The sequence below is a fragment of the Phoxinus phoxinus genome (assembly GCF_949152265.1).
Source record: "Phoxinus phoxinus genome assembly, chromosome: 8".
Taxonomy (NCBI): domain Eukaryota; kingdom Metazoa; phylum Chordata; class Actinopteri; order Cypriniformes; family Leuciscidae; genus Phoxinus; species Phoxinus phoxinus.
The window spans coordinates 18,003,504-18,024,268 of record NC_136883.1 but is presented as its reverse complement, the minus strand read 5'-3'; the positions used below and the strand labels follow the sequence as shown (position 1 = coordinate 18,024,268).

General features: G+C 41.2%; 1 protein-coding gene across 1 annotated transcript in view; it reads left to right on the top strand.

The window, feature by feature from the left end:
• Window positions 1-1,080: 1,080 nt before the first annotated feature.
• Window positions 1,081-20,765, top strand: part of LOC307002810 (uncharacterized protein) — a 185,218-nt gene continuing 165,533 nt past the window's right edge. Inside the window, exon 1 of the mRNA XM_079620741.1 lies at window positions 1,081-1,173. The gene's annotated coding sequence lies outside the window, so the exon portion shown is untranslated. The remainder of the gene's footprint in view (window positions 1,174-20,765) is intronic.

Below are 20,765 nucleotides of genomic sequence, written 5' to 3'. Positions count from 1 at the left end.
CTGTGTGGCAAATGCTTAAGCCAATCGAGCGAGCCCTTGTAGCAATACTGACGTTGAGTATAAATTGGGGAAATTAGCACTCAAATGGGAAATTAAATATTCATGGGTTTTGATGAATATTATTTGCATACGCCCTAAAGTGGTTCCAAATATGGGCTTGTACCGCCTTGACTATATGAATATGTATCAGGATTACTCGTGACAATAATTCATACAGAGAAAGGGAATGATTTTAATCAGTCGTACTTGGAAATACAACTTTAACCACTAATGCGTATAACATATAATATTTACATCAACACTTCGATCCGTTTAGTTCTTGGCAAGCACAATTACATCCATATGGCCATAATGGAGATAACTTACCCTCCAAGAGATCAGATCGTCAATATTTAAACTATGCAATGTTTAAAGTATGGTAGAGCGTTTAAGGTAGCATAGAAAATCGAATCTTCATTTGACTTCAGAAATATGGATTCAACAAACACATGAACTCAGGTGAAGATTAATTAAATTTAATAAAGGACACTTTAGAATACATACACGGTCCAGAGGATATCTTAACAATATGCATAAACAAAACAAATGATTATAAAACGATTACGTAGCGTATATATATAGTAACACGATATTAAAGGGCACCTATTATGGAATTTTGAAATTTACCTTTCATGTAGTGTGTAACATAGATCTAAGTGAACAAAAACATCCTGCAAAGTTTGAAATATGAAAGTGCACCGTATATAAAGTTATTGACTTTCAAAAGTAAGAGTCGACTCTGAGTCATTTTTATGAATCGTTAGAAGACCGAAGCTTTTTCTTTGACTAGATGACGTCAACTTGTCAAGTTATTTGAATACGATACGCCCACTTATTGCGCTCCAAGGCCAGGGAAAATATCATGGCGACGAGACGCTGTGTTCTGAAGTGCGGCTCAAAAGCCAACTTTTTTCATCTGCCCAAGGAGGAGCATTTGAAGACTAAGTGGCTACATTTCATACAACTATACCACAGAAGTATAGTCCGAGCCTTGTGCTTTGTTCGCGCCATTTTGAAGACGATTGCTTTACCAAGTTAAATGCAATCAAACTGGGATTCGCGAGCCGGCTGATATTGAAGGAAGGTTCAGTTCCAAGTGTATTTGCATCAGCTTCCTCCTCCGTATCACAACCTGTAAGTGTTATTAATAATTTTTGCTTTTATATTTTATGTAGCATGCTTAATAATTATTTTGTTTGTTGTGTAAGCACCGTTTAGCTTCTAGGCCTTCAATGGCAATTGTATTGAGATATGTGAAGTGTTTGTCGTTGTTTTCGGAGTTGTCTAAAGAATAGGGTAATACCTCGTAGTAACGTAACTGCATTTTTTTTGTGTAAAAACGTTATGTTTATGCATCGGGCTAACGCAAACAAAGACTGATTGTGCTTTTACCATAGACAGTATATGGCTTTTACAATATGAACTCTGGGCTATGCTCGCTAACATAACATTAAATTATTTATCTTATTTTTCGTTTTTTACTACAAACTATAAAGCAGTGGACTATAATCATTATTATAATACAATTTAATTGATAAAAGCATAATTGTACTCCGTGTTAAAAATAAGTATTATCTCTGTAAACACTGCTGGGTCATCTGACCAATCAACGCAGATTAGCGTCGCGCAGAGGAGGGGTTTGGAAAAACGAGTCGTTGAACGAATCATTTGGGAGTCGGTGAGCAAATCAGGTAAAAATAAATGCATATTATATGACAACAAAAGTGTTTTTTGTCATTGCATGCATGTAAAACTGTTGTTGGGGACTCCCTAAACAACATTAGGAACATTTTAAATGTCATAATAGGTGCCCTTTAACCAAGAGATAGAGAGGGAGGGAGAGAGAGAGTGAGAGATATGAGAGAGAGAGATGCTTTCGAGGTAGAGAGAGTTGGAGGAATTACACAGTTTAAGGAATACTTTCAATAATCAAGAGACCAGAGGATGCTCAGACAACCTTAAACTAGCTTTGTTTTAATGATCAGATTTGGAATGAGCCTACTGTGTTGTCGTTGGAAAGCCGTCTGGTACGCTGTTTCTTTTGGAGCCTCGCGGGCTTCCGGGTTGCGCCACGTGGTTGTTTGGAGCCGAGTGGACACACTAGGCTTTTCACTCGTTAAAACGCTGGATCAAGGAAGTAGCTTTAAAACTGGTATAAAAATAAAGACTTAGTCTTAGAAACGGAAAGTAAACGGAGAGCAAGGCTCTTTGAAGCGAAGTTGAAGCTAGGAGTTAGAGAGACTAGCCATTTAGACTAGAACTAGAGACTAGAGTCTAGAGTAGGAGGACTAGAATTGTAGAGCAGTATTGAAGCTTCTCGGGCTCGTTTCCAAAATATTAATGAAACAGGAGCACGCCTATTCTGGGCCTGGGAGCCAATCATGAGTGGGGATTTTGTGGCGCCAAGATTTCCTTTGTCTGTGACGGTACGCCTATTCAGCGCGTGGGGAGAGGTCAGAGTTTTATTCTGACATTATTCTGCACATCAGTAAATGTTTAATAATGCATAATAGATTGTTTCTCAAACCAGATTCGGGGTCGTCTAATTTTCTGGTTTACAATAATACCAAATTTGATATCGTTAGATCATGTTAAAGAGAACTATATTGATTTTTGGGTATTATGCGCTTCTACTGGTTGTTTTAATCCGGAAAACGCGCATTGTACGTCAGATTCTGCATGCTTGTTAATCGCCGCTTCAAACAGAATGTTGCATTCTCACAAAAAGCGTTTTTCTCACTTTCAGAATTCTCGTGCGTGTGGCTTTGTTTCAAACCCCACTGTGTGTCTGTGTGTGTGAGACGGAGGGGGCGCGCAGTTGACCTGTTAACCTAAAAGGGTGTAAAACATGTGTCTGTGTGCGTGTGTTTAGCTTTGTAACAATGCGTGAATAGCTCTTCACGACGGGAGGTCCGTGCTTGAAAGACCCCAGACGCTGTGTGCGTCTTCGCCGGACGATAAATTAAATTAAAAACTCCGGGGGTACCTCACCTTATCTGGCAGAGAATCAACTAAAAAGCTTTCAGAACGCGTTAATGTCTCTGGTAGAAAGGGAAGAAGACACTATGGAATGCATTAAATCACAAAGTCTGTGTTTTGTCTAAGTTTAGAAACATGTCAAGAATGCTTTTAGCCATGCAACAAGTCAACAAATAGAAAATGTATGCTTTATCTATCACCATCTGGCATTGGTGCTACACCATTGAGTGACGTCACACCCAATGAGGGCGCTTCACGCCCTCCCGCGTCACGTCCCGCCGAAACGGGCGTGGCTTAGGGCTATACAATTCGCTCATAGGCTTATGAACTCTGATTTTTAAAAGCGAAACAACCAGAGCGCATACACGGCAAGAAACGCAGTACTCGTTCCTCTCTCTAGAGAGAACCGAGGTTACGTTAGTAATCAGGTATGTTCTCTTACGAGAGATACTCTCGTACTGCGTTGTCGTAGCGACGCATTGGGGAACACCCTGTAAGACGCCGTGTATGCAGTGATCCGACACCATAGACCCAGAGCTGGGGTTCATACAGTACATAATCACCTGTAGGACTCACAGAGAATCCAGAAAGAGGTGGGCTCTAACCACCATCTCTCAAAAATGTACTGCACATAGCAGCTCAGCAACAATATTGCAATAAATTGACAACTGAAAATCTCAGTCTAAACAAATACGGTTAATTAACCCTCTGGGGACCAAGAACGCGCCCGCGTGTTTTTTTTTAGCACTGCAAAATAAACTCAAAATGCACTGTTAATTTTGATCTTTCATTTTCATTTTATACATCAATCGATCCTGTTCAGTTTCTATTTTTTTTCTGTATACTCACAATAAAAATAAAGTGTTTTGCTTTTTGCCAAATAAAGAAAAATTAACATGATGCGAGTTCTGCACTCTCTCTGTCAATGAACTCCAATTTGAAACACGTTAGAAAATGATATGTAACTCCGCGAAACTGCAGTCAAACAGGCCAACATACCCACGGGCATAAAGCTTGAGATCGCATCTTTCAAATGAAGTAATTTATATAAAAAACAAATATTCTCAGCTTCTGTAATCTGTATGAAAAGAGAGCGATTCCAGTCGAGCTCATTACGAGCTCATTGACTTTAATTCGTTCACGCCTACTCACGGAGCACGCTATTCACGAGATAATGTGTTAAGCCATCTATGCAAAACAGGTAACGCCCCCAAGCAAATGCTTTAAGTTTCATCATTCACTCACCTGCGCGTTGGGAAGATGGCACGATACAATAATATTCTTCAACCTTTTTAAAAGGAATGTAGCTTCATCACTACAGTATGCCTGCAACTCGGAGTGCGCTTAGCAACACATTCAGAAATCAGAAAGAGTAAGTACATATTTACATATTTAAGTAATATGGAAAACATGTCGATTTTACTGGTTTTCTAAGGCCAAATTAGAACCTGGAATTGATATTTTTCCCGCAGTGCTGAATGAGAAGAGTCATAAATAAACTATTGTTTTCTAAGTCGGCTAAAAACATCTCCATCTCCGCTGTTAAGCAGATGCGCTTTTAGAGAGAAATGCTCCTTTCATACGCATTACATAATCAGAATGTATTAGCTTTCGATTTGAATTTGTTCATTTTAAAGTGGACATTTAAGCTTTATTTAGTTTCTTATTTATTTAATTATATATTTAGTTTCAGTTCTCGCGCTCCAGTTCACAGAGATCATGAAAGCACGCCTGATTGTTTTATTTTATTTTACAAAAGCACAACGTTTTCTTGTTATTGTGAGTTTACACAAATAAAAGTTGCAAATAATGTATTATTATTTTCTGTATGACCAGAAATGATAAAAGTATTTTAAGTTGTTTCCACTGTTGATAGGAAAATGCAAGTGTTCGCGTCCGCGGCTCCGTGCCACGCGCTCCACACTCCACACCACAAACCGTTGGATATGCGTCAAAATCTTGTGTTTATTTGTGATAATCTTAGCCCTGTATTATTATTGTCTAACCCGTATTCAGATGAGTAAAAATCGACTGAATACGTTGAAATAAAATGTCTTTGTATAAGCAACATATTAAACTGCAAATTAACATTTATGCCCTAATATTATAAAATACAATATGTTACAGACGAAATATGAAAGACAACATTTCGTTTTGAATAGATTATAAAGTTTTTACTGCCACATCAAAACCTAATTTACAAGGTGCAAACAAAATCTTAAAAGGTCAATATAAGCCTTCTCTTTAAATTATTTTTGTGTTTTATTAGTGACAAATTTGGGGAGAGGATAGCCTACATATTCCAAAACTTTCTGAAAATACGAATGAGAATTAACTGCACAATTACTAGAAATGTTTACCTTGGATATTATACAATTCGCAAGCATACACAGTTTGTGGAAAAATACACTTTTTTTCAAGATGTTTCCAACTCTGAACCAATTCTGTAGTTATATATATACAGTCATGGCCAAAATTGTTGGCACCCCTGGTAAATATGATCAAAACTAGCTGTAAAAAATAAATCTGCATTGTTTATCCTTTTGATCTTTCATTCAAAAAATTGCCAAAATTCTAACCTTTCATTGAAGCAAGAGAATTGAAAGTGGGGCTAAATCACATTATGAAATAAATGTTTTTCTCCAAAACACGTTGGCCACAATTATTGGCACCCTTTTATTAAATACTTTTTGCAACCTCCTTTTGCCAAGATAAGAGCTCTGAGTTTTCTCCTATAATGCCTGATGAGTTTGGAGAACACCTGACAAGAGATCAGAGACCATTCCTCCATACAGAATCTCTCCAGATCCTGCAGATTCACAGATCCATGTTGGTGCTTCTTCTCTTCAGTTTCAGCCCACTCATTTTCAATAGGGTTCAGGCCAGGGACTGGGATGGCCATTGCAGATCTTGGTTTTGTGCTCAGTGACCCATTTTTGTTTTGATTTTGATATTTGTTTTTTGGATCACTGTCCTGTTGGAAGATCCAAACATGGCCCGTTATAAGATTTCTAGCCCCGGCTGTTAGGTTTCGATTTTTTATCTGTTGGTATTTGATCCAATCCATGATGCCATGTATCTGAACAAGATGTCCAGGACCTCTGGCAGAAAATTAGGCCCACAGCAGTAAAGATACAGCAGAGTATTTCATTTTACACATGGGGTACTTTTTTATCCCTGTGTGCACCAAACACATCTTAAGTGTTTGCTGCCAAAAAAGCAAATTGCTGCAAATTTGCTGCCATTTTTTTTGGTTCCTCTGTCCATAGAACGTTTGAAAAGTACCTGACACTACTGGCACTTCAAACGGGACGGGTTCTATGGTCAGATGAAACAAAAAAATTGCTTTTTTGGCAGCAAACACTTAAGATGGGTTTGGTGCACACAGGGATAAAAAAGTACCCCATGTGTAAAATGAAATACTCTGCTGTATCTTTACTGCTGTGGGCTTAATTTTCTGCCAGAGGTCCTGGACATCTTGTTCAGATACATGGCATCATGGATTGGATCAAATACCAACAGATAAAAAATCGAAACCTAACAGCCGGGGCTAGAAATCTTATAACGGGCCATGTTTGGATCTTCCAACAGGACAGTGATCCAAAAACAAATATCAAAATCAAAACAAAAATGGGTCACTGAGCACAAAACCAAGATCTGCAATGGCCATCCCAGTCCCTGGCCTGAACCCTATAGAAAATGAGTGGGCTGAAACTGAAGAGAAGAAGCACCAACATGGATCTGGGAATCTGCAGGATCTGGAGAGATTCTGTATGGAGGAATGGTCTCTGATCTCTTGTCAGGTGTTCTCCAAACTCATCAGGCATTATAGGAGAAAACTCAGAGCTGTTATATTGGCAAAAGGAGGTTGCAAAAAGTATTTAATAAAAGGGTGCCAATAATTGTGGCCAACGTGTTTTGGAGAAAAACATTTATTTCATAATGTGATTTAGCCCCACTTTCAATTCTCTTGCTTCAATGAAAGGTTAGAATTTTGGCAATTTTTTGAATGAAATATCAAAAGGATAAACAATGCAGATTTATTTTTTACAGCCAGTTTTGATTATATTTACCAGGGGTGCCAACAATTTTGGCCATGACTGTATATATATATATGTGTGTGTGTGTGTGTGTATGTATATATATATATATATATGTGTGTGTGTGTGTGTGTGTGTGTGTGTGTTGTCTTTGCATTCTTCTTGTGGCTCAGTGACACCTGAATGAAAGCCTCATTAGTATGCAGCATAAGCAGGTCTTTTGTCTTCTCTCAGGTGTGAATTAGGACATTATTCATGACCTTGTTGGATCATTCACGCCCACCTGCATATTGCCTTTCCAAACAAAAAGTGTCTTACAAAATTTAAATCAATCTATTGTTTAATGTGAACGATTAGCCCAGATGATTTTCAGATAATTTTGAAGTAAACACTCTAGCCGACAAGATCCATTAGTCAAAAGTATTGTGGAAATATGTGAAGTTGGTCGTTTGTGGTCTTATATCAGAAAATTTAAGTTTGAGTTTTTTGAATAACCACACATAAATAATATTCTCTCAAAAATGCAAACATGTACATACATGTTGCTCACATATTATGATAGCCATGTTCGTGCTAAATAGAGTGTAATTACACCTTTGCCATTAATATGTTTATAAGCAACTGAAAAAAATACAAATATCAGGTCATGTCAAAACATCTCAAGGACCCCAAAAACACCTTGGTCCCCAGAGGGTTAAACCAATAATATCCTGGCCTGTAAGGCGGGCACCTCAAGGTTATAAAACCTGATAAATGTAGACGGTGAGGCCCAGCCTGCCGCCATACAAATATCCTGTAAGGCAATCCCACTCGACCAAGCCCACGAAGAAGCCATGCTTCGCGTGGAGTGCGCTCTAACACCCAAAGGACATTGAATGCCCTTGGATGCGTATGCCAGAGCTATAGCGTCCACTATCCATCTGGATAGGCTCTGCTTCGAAGTGGCCAATCCCTTGAGACGCCCACTAAACGAAACGAAAAGCTGCTCTGTCTGTCTAAAAACAGACGAGCGCGACACGTAATATTCTCCCCAGTGACCGGAAGGGCTGACAGGGAAATGACCTGCGCCCTAAACGGTGTGTTTAGGGATTTTGGAACGTAACCATGCTTAGGTTTGAGCACGACTCTGGAGTCATTAAGCCCAAATTCCATGCACGCCGCGCTCACTGAGAGCGCGTGTAAGTTCCCAACGCGCTTCACTGAAGCGAGAGCCAGGAGAAACACTGTCTTGAGCGATAGGTGTTTCATATCAATCTCCTGAAGAGGCTCAAAAGGAGAACCCTTCATGTCGTCCAGCACAGTGGAAAGGTCCCAAATGGGAACTGTGGGAGGTCTGGGGGGATTAAGTCTTTTAGCTCATTTAAGGAACCGGACGACTAAATTGTTCCTTCCTATGGACTGGCCATGCGCGGTTTCAGAAAACGCCGCTATAGCTGCCACATATACTTTGAGCGTGGAAGGGGATCTCCCGTTGTCCAACAGCTCTTGTAAGAAGGATAAAACCTCTGTCACTCCGCAGTCTGGGGGTGACACGCCGCGAGACGTGCACCAGCCAGAGAATACTGACCACTTAGACGCATAGAGCCGTCGCGTAGACGGAGCTCTAGCCTGTATGATCGTGTTTAACACTCCCTGTGGGAGGTCAGCGGATACCCGTTGATAGCCCACACGTGAAGGGACCATAGTTCCGGGTGGGGATGCCAAATCGAACCATTTGCTTGAGAAAGGAGATCCCTCCTCAGAGGCACTGGTGCTGGCTAACTGCATCACAGCTGGGAACCAGGGTTGATTCAACCAGAGCGGCGCTACTAGCAGCACTGAGCATCCTTCCTCCCTGATTCTCTCCACCACTTGGGTCAGGAGGGAGACAGGGGGGAAAGCATAAAGAGGACGGCGCGGCCACTGATGGGCCAGGGCGTCCTTGCTTTTTGAGAAAAATTCTGGACAGTGAGCGTTCTCTGGAGACGCGAACAGGTCTACCTCCGCTCTGCCGAATTTCTTCCACAACAGTTGTACTGTGTGTGGGTGCAACGACCATTCTCCTGCCGGAACACGGTTCCTGGACAGTACGTCTGGTCCCACATTCAGGTGCCCCGGCACGTGCACGCCCATAACAGGAGGCGTTTGGTCAGCCTGTATAACGACAGGGACCCGAGGCCGCCCTGGCGATTTATGTAGGATACCACTGACATGCTGTCTGAATGTATCAGAACATGGCAGCCCACAATCAGTGGACGAAAGCGCGTGAGTGCTTTGCTCACTGCTAACATCTCGAGGCAGTTTATGTGGAAGAGCTTCTCCCGCTCTGACCATAGGCCAAACAGCGGTCTGCCCTCGAGCAGCGCTCCCCATCCTGCATTGGATGCGTCCGTAGACACCACCCTCAGACTCGAGGAAGTCCCCAGGCTTACACCTGAAAGGTACCAGTCTTTTGACTTCCAAGGTTTCAGAGCTGCAACGCAAGCTTGATTGACCTTGAGGCGAAGCCAACCAGTGGCCCATGCTTTGCAGGGCACCCTCCCTTTGAGCCAGATCTGCAGTGGGCGCATACGCAGCAGGCCCAGCTGGAGTACTGACGATGTTGAGGCCATCAGACCTAGCATCTTTTGAAAACTCTTTAGAGGGAGTACAGCGCCACAGCGAAATAAGCTGACTGTGCGCTGAACACACAGCGCGCGCTGCTGTGACAGCTGGAGTTCAGTTCCATTCCCAGAAAAGAAATCTTCGGTCTGGGGAATAGCAAACTTTTTTCCCAGTTTACTGTGAGACCGAGATTCTCGAGGTGACTCAGCAGTAGGGCTCTGTGTGCCACGATCTCTGAATAAGATTGGGCTAGAATGAGCCAGTCGTCCAAATAGTTCAGCACTCGAACACCCTGCAGTTTGAGGGGAGCGAGTGCTGCGTCCATGCACTTTGTAAATGTACGGGGTGCTAGAGACAAGCCGAACGGCAGGACTGTGTACTGGTATGCCTGGCCCTCGAAGGCGAATCTCAAAAATCGCCTGTGACGTGACGCAATCTGTATTTGAAAATACGCGCCTTTTAGATCTATTGACACAAACCAGTCTCCTTGGCGAACATGCGCAAGGATTTTTCTGGTCGTCAGCATTCTGAACTGGCGTTTCACAAGCGCTCTGTTCAGTTGCCTCAGATCTAGTATGGGTCTGAGACCCCCTTCTTTTTTGGGTACCAGGAAGTATCTGCTGTACAGCCCCCCTTCGCTCTGAGTCTGAGATAAAGGTTCGATAGCCCCTTTTCTCAGAAGTTTCTGAATTTCGGCTCGAAGTAGGTGTGCTACATTCGAATCTACCGAAGTCTCCTTTTATGATGTTTATCACCCATTTTGAGACCCCGGGAAGTTTCTCCCATGCATCTGCACGTGTAGCTAGGGGCTGAGTGAAAAGCGCGCTCTGATCGACTCGCGATACAGCGGCTTTCGTGAGCTGTGACAGAAATGTCTCGCTCTCGCAACATCTGAGGCCGGGGCCGCGCTGATGACAGCGGGCAGAATGTCCGCGCTCGACCCTGTAGCTTATATGCCTCGGACTCTGGGTCCGTATGAATTAGCTCAAATGATCCATTTAGCATATTACAGTTACATTAAATTGTCGAAAGTGAAAGTGGATTATATGAATTAGGGGTGTGCAAAGCAGCCGATATTTGTATCTGTATTTGTATTTGTTGAGGGGGGAAAAGTATTTGTATTTGTATTTGTATTCGAGTAAAATTCAAAATAGGCGTAAAAAAAAAAAAATTCGTTACACTTCTAATTTACGTTATAGTGTAAGTATTCTTTAATTATATACATTCTAATAATGATGGATATGCAATATTGGTTGATATTTTTCCATAAATCCAGCAATGAAACACGGAACGTCATTGAAAAGAAAATAACGTAACAGTCATTACCTCATCCATGGTTAAAACAACTAATAAAATACCATTGTGAACATTATGAAGCCTACATCTTGCTGTCTGCAAAAGACTGAGTAACTTAAACGTACCATATAACTCCCACACGTGCATACAATTCGACACAACTAACGTTACACACGCATTTTTAACCGAACGTAAACGTTACTCTGTAAACAGCCTATTGTCTAAATTACCGCGCTAAACAGCTGACGTAAACAGAGCGAACATGAGAGCGCCCGACTCCAGACGTCAATAATGCAGCGTAATGGAATAATCTCCCGATCAAACTCCACTTCCCGAAAGTTATAAACTGCCTCAGGAACCCAGTTAAGGTACAAACATCTATTCAACAAAAATAGTGATGGAGTTAAGTGTTTTTTCGCTCAGCCGAGCCCTCTCTGTTGCTGTGTAGAGCAGCCTGCGTCCGTCACTCACTCACTCTCTCACTCATCCGGGCGTCGTGCACTGCGGTCTCATGAGGAAACGCAGCTTTTTGATATAAAGTTTTTCCTATTCCCGAATACAAATATTTTTTAAAGTATTTGTTCGAAATAAGTATTTGTAAAAAAACACGTTATTTGTGCCTTTCCGAATACCGTATTCGGGTTCGGCTCCACCCCTAATATGAATATATGAATAATCAATCACAACGAATTATAATTCCTCATTCATATATCAATAATCTTATTTCAGATCGATTATGAGATAATCCTTAAGGGAAATTAATATAATTATCAAATCGGTGTTCGTCCAGCGACCAACCGTCAGATTAAATGATCAATTTCTCAATAAAGCTATCCTTTCTTATAAACTCCAAGAAATATTAACTTTCTGGCCGTGAACATTAATTTTCCTGTGTTTATAAAATTAAAACTACTCAACGTAGTAAATAATAAGAGCTGGTAGCTCGGGTCGTGAACCTCATTGACTCGTTTTTACAAGCATTTTCACAGAAACAGTTGAATATATTGTTTTAATAAATGCAAAACTACAGAATATACGGACTACTCAATATACACCGATTATATCTATGTACATAACTTACAGTTAACAAACAAGACAAACGGATAACAAATGAGAGAAGGAGAGTTGGAGAGAGAGCGAGAGTGAGAGAGTTCTCTGGGGAGGGGCGCGCGCCGGAGCACGCGCTGAGATTGTAAGGTGAGAGAAAATGATGAGTTGACCATGGAACAACAACATCACAGAAACCTTGAGAGCCATCAAAATGCATCGAACCTTAAAACATTAAAACTCGTTAGAGTTGATACTTGCACAGTTCTTTGCGTTAGTGTCTGAGGAGCGCGCGTTCTCGTGCCGAGGCGCGTTCTCTCGTGAATCCTCGGAGCAGGGCGCGTGCTTGTGTTGCCATAGCGAGCTGTTCGCGTGAGTTTTGAAGAAGGCCTCTTTTGGAAGGGAAGTTGCTGAAGGAATAATTCACGCTAAATTCGTTCACTCTTAGGTGAAGGCGAACCAAGGAGAATTTGAAAAAGAAACAAAAGAACTTAGATAAAGAAAATAAAAAGAGACGGACTCCAGAGAGGAGTCGATCGCGGACTGTTCACATGACGAGGTCGGGTAGCAAGAGCAGGAAGAGAGAGGAGGAGCTTTGGCTCTCTTTTTAAAGACTATATGGGCCACGCCTTCGTTCGGCGTGATCAGCCAATAACCTTCAGCATTTCGAAAGCGGGAAACTTTCTTTGTCTTGTCGAGAAGAGCGTGGCTGTGTAGATTTATGACAGAGCTTTGGGTTTAGTCATTTCTACGACTGAAAAGGATTCATATAGTAATAATCATATCATTGCAGTCTATTATCGAGATTCAACTCCATTAGGTCTCAAGATTCAAAATGCTACTAAACACCTCATTTTCAGATTATATGATAACAAAGTTACATAAAATATACAGATTAGAAGCATTTAGATTTTGATTAATACACATTAAAACTTACATTAAATCCCAAACCTGTCATGACATATAAATGGCCACACAGAATACATTTGGTAATGTTTTAAATATGATTCTTTTAAGGAAACGTTTGTGTGTGTGTGCGTGGTGATAGAGAAACAGAGTTTCTTCTGTTTTATGGCATGTGAGTGTCCTGGCGTGAGGAATGTGTGGTGTCCGGTTACATGTTGGTGTGAGCAATGTTGGTGTGTGTGTGAGAATCACGATTCACTAATTTGACCAGATGTCATAGTCAATGTTGCTACAACCCCTCGACAGCGTTTAGGCAGGAGAGAGAGGGCTGGACGGGCTCCGTAGGAACCGTGATGCTTGTGTGGGAACGTGGGCGCGGGGGAGCGGGCACATTTACCACCTTTATAGCATCGCTCGCCGGAGCGGAGCGCCTGCACGCAGGTTTCGTTTTTACAGAAACCGTGCGATGAGCAGGAGGTAGCATTAGTGGGAACTGGGTAGTGGGCACGTGTGCTACTTTTAACGCGCAATCGAACTGGGTCGATTTTATGTGCGCGGGCCCTGTGTGTGGGGCCGTGTTTGTGTGTAGGGATGGGCACATTACAGTGGGCAGTCTTACTACACATGAAACACCATCTTCCGGAGGAGATCGGCCTGGAAAATCTATAGTGTCGCCATGGAGTGCAGCGCTGACGCAGCCTGTCCGTTGGCGGCATAAGCGCGTTGGAGCAGGGATGACGTCATGCGGCAGGCCTTTGAGGGCAGCGCCATCTTAGCACGCCGTCCATAAGTGGGCCGCGATAGGCTCTTCGACCGGCGGGAGGGAAAGGTAGCCTCTATTTTTAGCATCGTCGACCTCGGAGAATGCTAGGGAAACAGAGGACCTCGTCCTCGTGGAGAACGGGGAATTCCAAGCTCTCGCGACCTCCTCGTGAAGCTCAGGAAGGAAGGGTTGGAAGCAGGTGCTGACTTTTCCCCGGGCAGAGAATAGCCGTCCAGCCGGTTGTGGGCGGGCTGCTTGGGCGAAAACCACTCAAGGCCAAGGCTCGCCGTGGCCTGAGTGAGCACGCGGAGGAGCTCCGCCTCGATGCTTGCTCTCTTCCCTTTCGACGCGCGGGCAGGGGGCGCGAGATCTGCAGAGCTCTCCCAATCCTTGCTGCCAGACGCACGAGTCCTCATCTCTCAACAGAGCGTCGATCTCGTCCATGTCGTCGACGGAAGCGGCGGCAAGCTGCGGGCGCTGTCCGTCGGGGATCGACGATGATGAAGCCCGGAGATGAAGCTCGCGGGCGCACCGGCGAGCTTTGACGGCTGGGAGATGGTTCGGGGTTCCGCTGAGCATGGCACTTTTTACGGCGCGGCACTACAGCGGAAAACACGGGCTCCTGGAACGATGCCAAGCGAGTCCTCAGAGTCGCTAAAGGCAAAAGTTCGCAGTGATGGCAGCCGCCATCAGAGAGAGCGAGAGCCGCGTGTTGCTCACCCAGGCAGGAAGCGCATGGCGGTCCCCGTCGCTGAGTGTGGCTCGGCACGAGCCGCAGGAAGGCATCTTTAAAAAGACGCTACTCTTTTAGTGACAAAACGTGAGTCGCGCCGGCGAACTCACACACACAAAAGACAGTAATAAAAGGATATAGGCGCCGGATAGCACAGCTGGAAGGCGAAGAAGGCGGCGGTGCCAGCAGCTTCACGTCTCTCCCGCTGAGGTGCTTCTTTCGACGGCGCAGCTTCAATCTCGGATCAGCGATAAGGTGTCTTCGCTGAAGGATTAAAAATCAGAGTTCATAAGCCTATGAGCGAAATATATATAAAAATGTAATTAAATTAAATTCATATTTTATGTTCTGTGAAGAGCATAGTAGCTTGGAGAGCTTACATTAGTAAGCTACAGGACATTCTCTTTTTCAAAACATGACCTGCGCGAAAGAGAAAAAAAAAGTAGCCTATGCATCATTGTACCCAGCACTTCTGAAAATGCACTTCCGAATGCGTCTCTGTCCCCAGCACATTTCAAACCAAACTGACGCCCATGCTCACTCTCCATGAAAGACAGAACATTTAACACCCCCTGAACCCCCAACCCCCCACAGGCTATCTGAGGCCCCGTTTACACGATGGGAAAACGCAGATATTTCTCTGCGTTTTGGCCTGTCATTTACACGAAAACGCTGTTTTTATCCCAGAAAACGATTATTTCTAAAAGCTCCGGCCAAAGTGGAGATTTCTGAAAACGCCGGTTATATGTTGTCGTGTCAACTGGGAGAAACAGGGTTTTAGGTTCTCTCTTGTTGATTCTGAGGATTCTGATTGGCTTGCATGGCTTTATCCTTCTCCCTACACTGCCGCCCATAGGTTTGGCATAGTTATGATGGCGCTCGACGGCGTATTTATACGGGGTTGTGTGCACGATGTTATTATTGAAAACGGAGGGGGGGAAATATTCGTTTCTCTAAATACCCGACTATGTGTAATTGTGGCCTGAGTTTGAGACTGATTTAAAACAAAGAGAAGTCGCAATTAGGGATGCAAACGATTAATCGATTATCGATTAATTGTCGATAATACATTAATCGATCAAACTTATCGATCATCGATTAAGCAGGTTCATGCGCGTGCGTGCTGCTCAACCGCGAAACACAAGCGAGCGCGCCGGAGTTATGTTTGGGACTGTTTTACACCTTCATCATGACTATAAGTTTGCGTGTGCATTCGCAGCCTTTTGTTTTGTGCAAATGTAAGTTGTAAAAGTTTATTATGTGTACGTGTATTATGTGTATCTATATCTGATTTATCTCATAGCCTATATTGGATGCATTTGGTTAAGAATTGTTGAAGCGTGATCTTTAGCGCGCGCAGCTCAAACGGCAATGCACGACTAATAATGACTATTGGGACTGTCATATTACATAACATTATAAAGAGAACAATAGTGTAATAAAACATTGTGAAGTATTTGGGTTTTGTTGCCGTGTCGCGTTGTTCCAGGAAGAGCGCGTCCACAACATGAGTCATTCTGAATGGCACGTAACTCAAATTCACTTGTGCATTCACGTCATTTTGTGCAGATATAATTTGTAATATTATGTTTATTTTGTATATATCTGACTAATCTCATATAGATTGCGCTTTTTTGAGTTAAATAACGCGCTAGCAAAGTGCTCAACGGTTATTCATTCAGCGATTGATTTAATTTAATTTAATTTAATTATCATTCACATCGAAACATTTTACAATCCTACTAGCCCTTCATTTGGATTAAAAAACATTCTCATTCATTTGGTGAGTAACATAGCGTTTTGAGCAAACCCTGTCATGCTGTTGGCCATATGCACAGCAGCAGACACATAATTGATCATTAATTTAAATTACGATCGATCATGGGAATTTGTGAAAATTGACATCCCTTCAGTTCTATATTTGAAGTTTCCAGGTCTAGTAATCTTACTGTTACCTTTCTCAGACCAAGCATCAATAAGTGCTGCTAATGTTTCAAGTTTTTCAAGTTTACCAGATAGATTATTATGTAGACTTAATATAGTTTAGGCTAAGCCTACCCATATAGATTTTTATTTAACATTTATTTTATGTTGCTTAATGTTTTGCAACAGGTGAGCCAGTGCACAATTATTTTTTATGTATTTTAATTTTCTGTGCATAATTTATTTTGTTAAACTACATAAATGCCATTCTGTACAGTATCCCAACTGTTACAATAAAACATCATTTGAGCAATATAACATGCATTTTTGTTCAGTATATAAGCAATATTTTGCTTTTTATGTTAGACACTTATTGATACCTTGAGAAATGTACATTCTCAGGAAAATAGCCGCTTATCAGTTAATCGTTAATCGATCGATAAGGTCAATCAATTAATGATTAATGAATTAATCGATAATTTGCATCCCTAGTCGCAATTCACACTTAATTCTAGACATTAGCATAGTAAAGTGTTGATAATTTAATAATTTAATTATTTAGGCTACATGTAGGCTAGTGGGCTAATATTTCTGTCATAAAAGTTTATTACTAAACATTTAATTATTTCAATAATTGAAGAAATAAAACGCTACCTCGGTTTGGCCAGCTTTTTCCAAGCAAACCTAAATACAAACGCATGTTCATTTGTTCAAACGCATGTTCATTTGTTGTCATGAATACAATGTTCAACTCAATGTTAAATTCCACGGGGATCTTTGGTTCCTTACAACCAGGTTGCGCGATTTGTGAATTATTTTTATTTATTCATATATAAATCTCGAACCACGCTGCTGCTAAACTAAATAACATTTATAGAATAATTATGAACTTAAATGAAACAATATCGCAACATTTTGACAAAAAAATTATCTGATCTGTTTTATACAATTAAATTCAGGGCGATTTAGCCTAGACTAGGCTACATTTAATTATAGCGAGATTTTCACCCTGTCCGTTCATCATTGGGAAGCACTCACATAATAACTAGTTTGAGTAGATCCTATGCACCTCTCGGTTTCAAACGGATTACCTAATCAGATAACATTTATTAAATATTTAGACATTTAAAGTCTTTAGACATAGCCGATTTAGCTTATCAAAATTATCTACATAGCTTAGATAATCATTAGTAATACATTAATTCAGTATTATCTGTGCATTAGTTAAGCATGAATTAATACTTATTAGTGCACCCTTATTGTAAAGTGTTACCCCGATTTCTTATCGTGACTGAGCGGAGGCAAGTGGCTTTCGGTTCATTTTTGTGACGCGCAGTTCCCGGAGACAGAGACAACAGATAAACTTCTGTCGTTAGCCTAATATGAATAAAAGTGTACAGTTTTGAACGATGTAGGCTACTCTACTCTGATCTTTATTACTAAAAAACTATGGAGTAGCCTAAAGGGCCTATAAGTTATTTTAGATGAGAAAAATAAATCCAAATAAACGCGCCGCCGTGTCTGTCGAACACTAATTCAACATGCCAGAATAAAACCCGACTTTAGAACAATGGATAGCGCCACTCGGCGTGGTGTGCCAAAATACTTAATTATAAACTTCAATATTTCATTCAAAATAATCTCAAAACGCTTTGTGACATTTTGAAAGCCGTGCATGCATTAAGGCCACTGGAACCATGAACGTAACTGAAACTGGTTCTGATTTTATTGTTTGTCATTTAAACGTGCCTGTTGCATATCTTTATTTTATATATTTTAAATGGTCTATTGGTGAAGTAATTTATAGCATTGATTACTGTGGAGGGAGGGGGGATTAAAATAATTCAGCAGAAGCAGGGATGTTTAGACCAGAAGGAAATCCCCGTCCCCCTGGCAAATCGCACCTTGCTTAAAACCATGTTTTTACAAACTCTTTATAGGAACCAAAAAAAAAAAAAAGGCTATCCTGTATAAAAAATGTTTTGTTTGTACAATAGTCTATGTTTGTTCGGGATTCGAACCAGTGTCATCCAAATGATCGTTACGTAAGTTCTACCACTCGGCCATGAATTTACTCACTGAGAAATGCCCGGTTTCTCCAGTCTTCTCCAGAGAAGCGCTCATCATTCATCTCATTCCTCAATAGAATAGTAAACAAATAATCAGCTTCATTGCACCTAATTTATTTTTGTTTGTTATTTTTGTTATTATTATTTTTATAATAGTTTTAGTTTTATAATAATAATAATAATAATAATAACTTTATTTTTATATAGCGCCTTTAAAGCAGCTTCTCAAGGCGCTTTACATGATAGAACAGACAAATTAAAATACAATACACACAGGAAAAAAAAAATCAAAAAAAAAAAAAAAATCAAAAAAAAAAAATCAAATAAAAGCTAACCTAAAAAAATGCGTTTTTAAATTAGTTTTAAAATGACTTAGAGTCTGTGCATCTCTGATATTTGGAGGGAGTGCATTCCAAAGCCTAGGAGCATAGGATGAGAAAGCCCTGTCCCCTACAGTGCGCAACCGAGTCTGTGGGACTGCCAATAGACCAGCTTGTGAAGAGCGTAAGTGACGCTCAGGTGTGTATAGAGTTAACAGTGCAGACAGATACTGAGGGGCCAGGCCATGCAGTGCCTTATATGTGAGCATAAGGATTTTAAAATCGACTCGAAACCTGACCGGGAGCCAGTGCAGAGACTTTAAAATCGGTGTAATATGCTCATTTCTCCCGATTCCAGTCAAGATCCTAGCAGCAGAATTTTGAACACATTGAAGTTTGTTAAGTGTGGTTTTAGGAACCCCAGCAAGAAGTGCATTGCAATAATCAATGCGGGAAAAAACAAAGGAATTAATAAGCCTTTCAGTCACCGAGAGGGATAACATAGAGCGGAGTCTAGCAATATTTCTCAGATGAAAAAAGGAGTTCTTAACAATGTACCGCACATGAGAGTCAAAGGTCAAACTAGAATCAAATATCACTCCTAAATTTTTTTATTTAGTTTGTGCCTCCAAATCAGACCCATCAATGTTTAAAATTAGTGAGACAGCTTTACGAAGCTGACAAGAGGTGCCAATGAGCAAAATCTCAGTCTTATCACTATTGAGACACAAGAAATTTTGGGACATCCATGTTTTTATCTCAGAAATAATAAGAGTCAAAATAGGAACATCCAATTTTTGACCAGGCTTGGAGTGAATATAAATCTGAGTGTCATCTGCATAAAAGTGATAATTAAGCCCTAGTGATCTTAGGAGCATTCCGAGTGGAAATATGTAGATGCTAAAAAGTAAGGGGCCTAAAATTGAACCTTGAGGAACACCCGTACGGACTGTGCCGATCTCAGACCTGTGACCACTCATGCAGACAAACTGTTTACGATCAGAGAGATAAGATTTAAACCAGGTTAAAACAGTCTCAGAAACACCAAAGACAGTTTCCAGACGGTTGAGTAAAAGATTGTGATTAACAGTATCAAAAGCGGCACTAAGATCAAGAAGGATAAGAATAGAGAGAGAACCAGAATCTGAGGCTATTAACAGATCATTGGTGACCTTGACCAAGGCTGTCTCAGTACTATGACATTTTCTAAAACCAGACTGAAGGGGCTCAAAAAGATGATTTACTGTGAGATGACTGTGTAGCTGCAAAGCCACAACACGTTCTAGAATTTTTGCAAGAAACGGAAGATTTGATATAGGGCGATAATTATTTAAGTTATCCAAATCTGCATCATGCTTCTTAGGAACAGGCGTTACAGCAGCAGTTTTCAATGCTGCTGGAACAACTCCAGTACGTAAAGATTCATTAACAATGCCAAGAACAGCTGGGCACAGTGAGTCAAAACAGGATTTAAACAAGCTTGTAGGGAGGGGATCAAGTATACAAGTGGTAACTTTCATACGTGATACCTCCCTAGTGAGTAGCTCAGAGTCAATTTCAGAAAAGGTAGAAAAGGATGTGCCAGAGAAACTAGACAAGCATAGTGCAGAAGAGGAAACAGGTATTGCATGAATCATTTTATAAACATTATCAATTTTAGAGCTAAAGAAATGAAGAAAATCATTACACAACTGATTTGAGACAGGCAGAGAGGTACCAACGTTAACTTTGAGAAGACTGTTTATAGTACGAAAGAGATGCCTAGGATTATTTTGATTATTATCTATTATCTGAGAAAAATAAAAAGATCTGGCAGACTCAATTTCAGCTCTATATTCCCCCAGATGGACTTTCCAAGCTTGATAAAATACATTCAAACCTGAGTCACGCCACTTGCGCTCCAATTTACGGCAAGCTGCTTTCCTAAACCGCAGGTCATCATTATACCAAGGGGCAGAACGAGTAAAAGATACTCTGCGTGACTTTAAGGGAGCAAAAGAATCCAAATTAGAGGCAAGAACAGTATTCAAGTGTAAAATCCTCTCTTCAAGAGGTGCTGACGGAAGA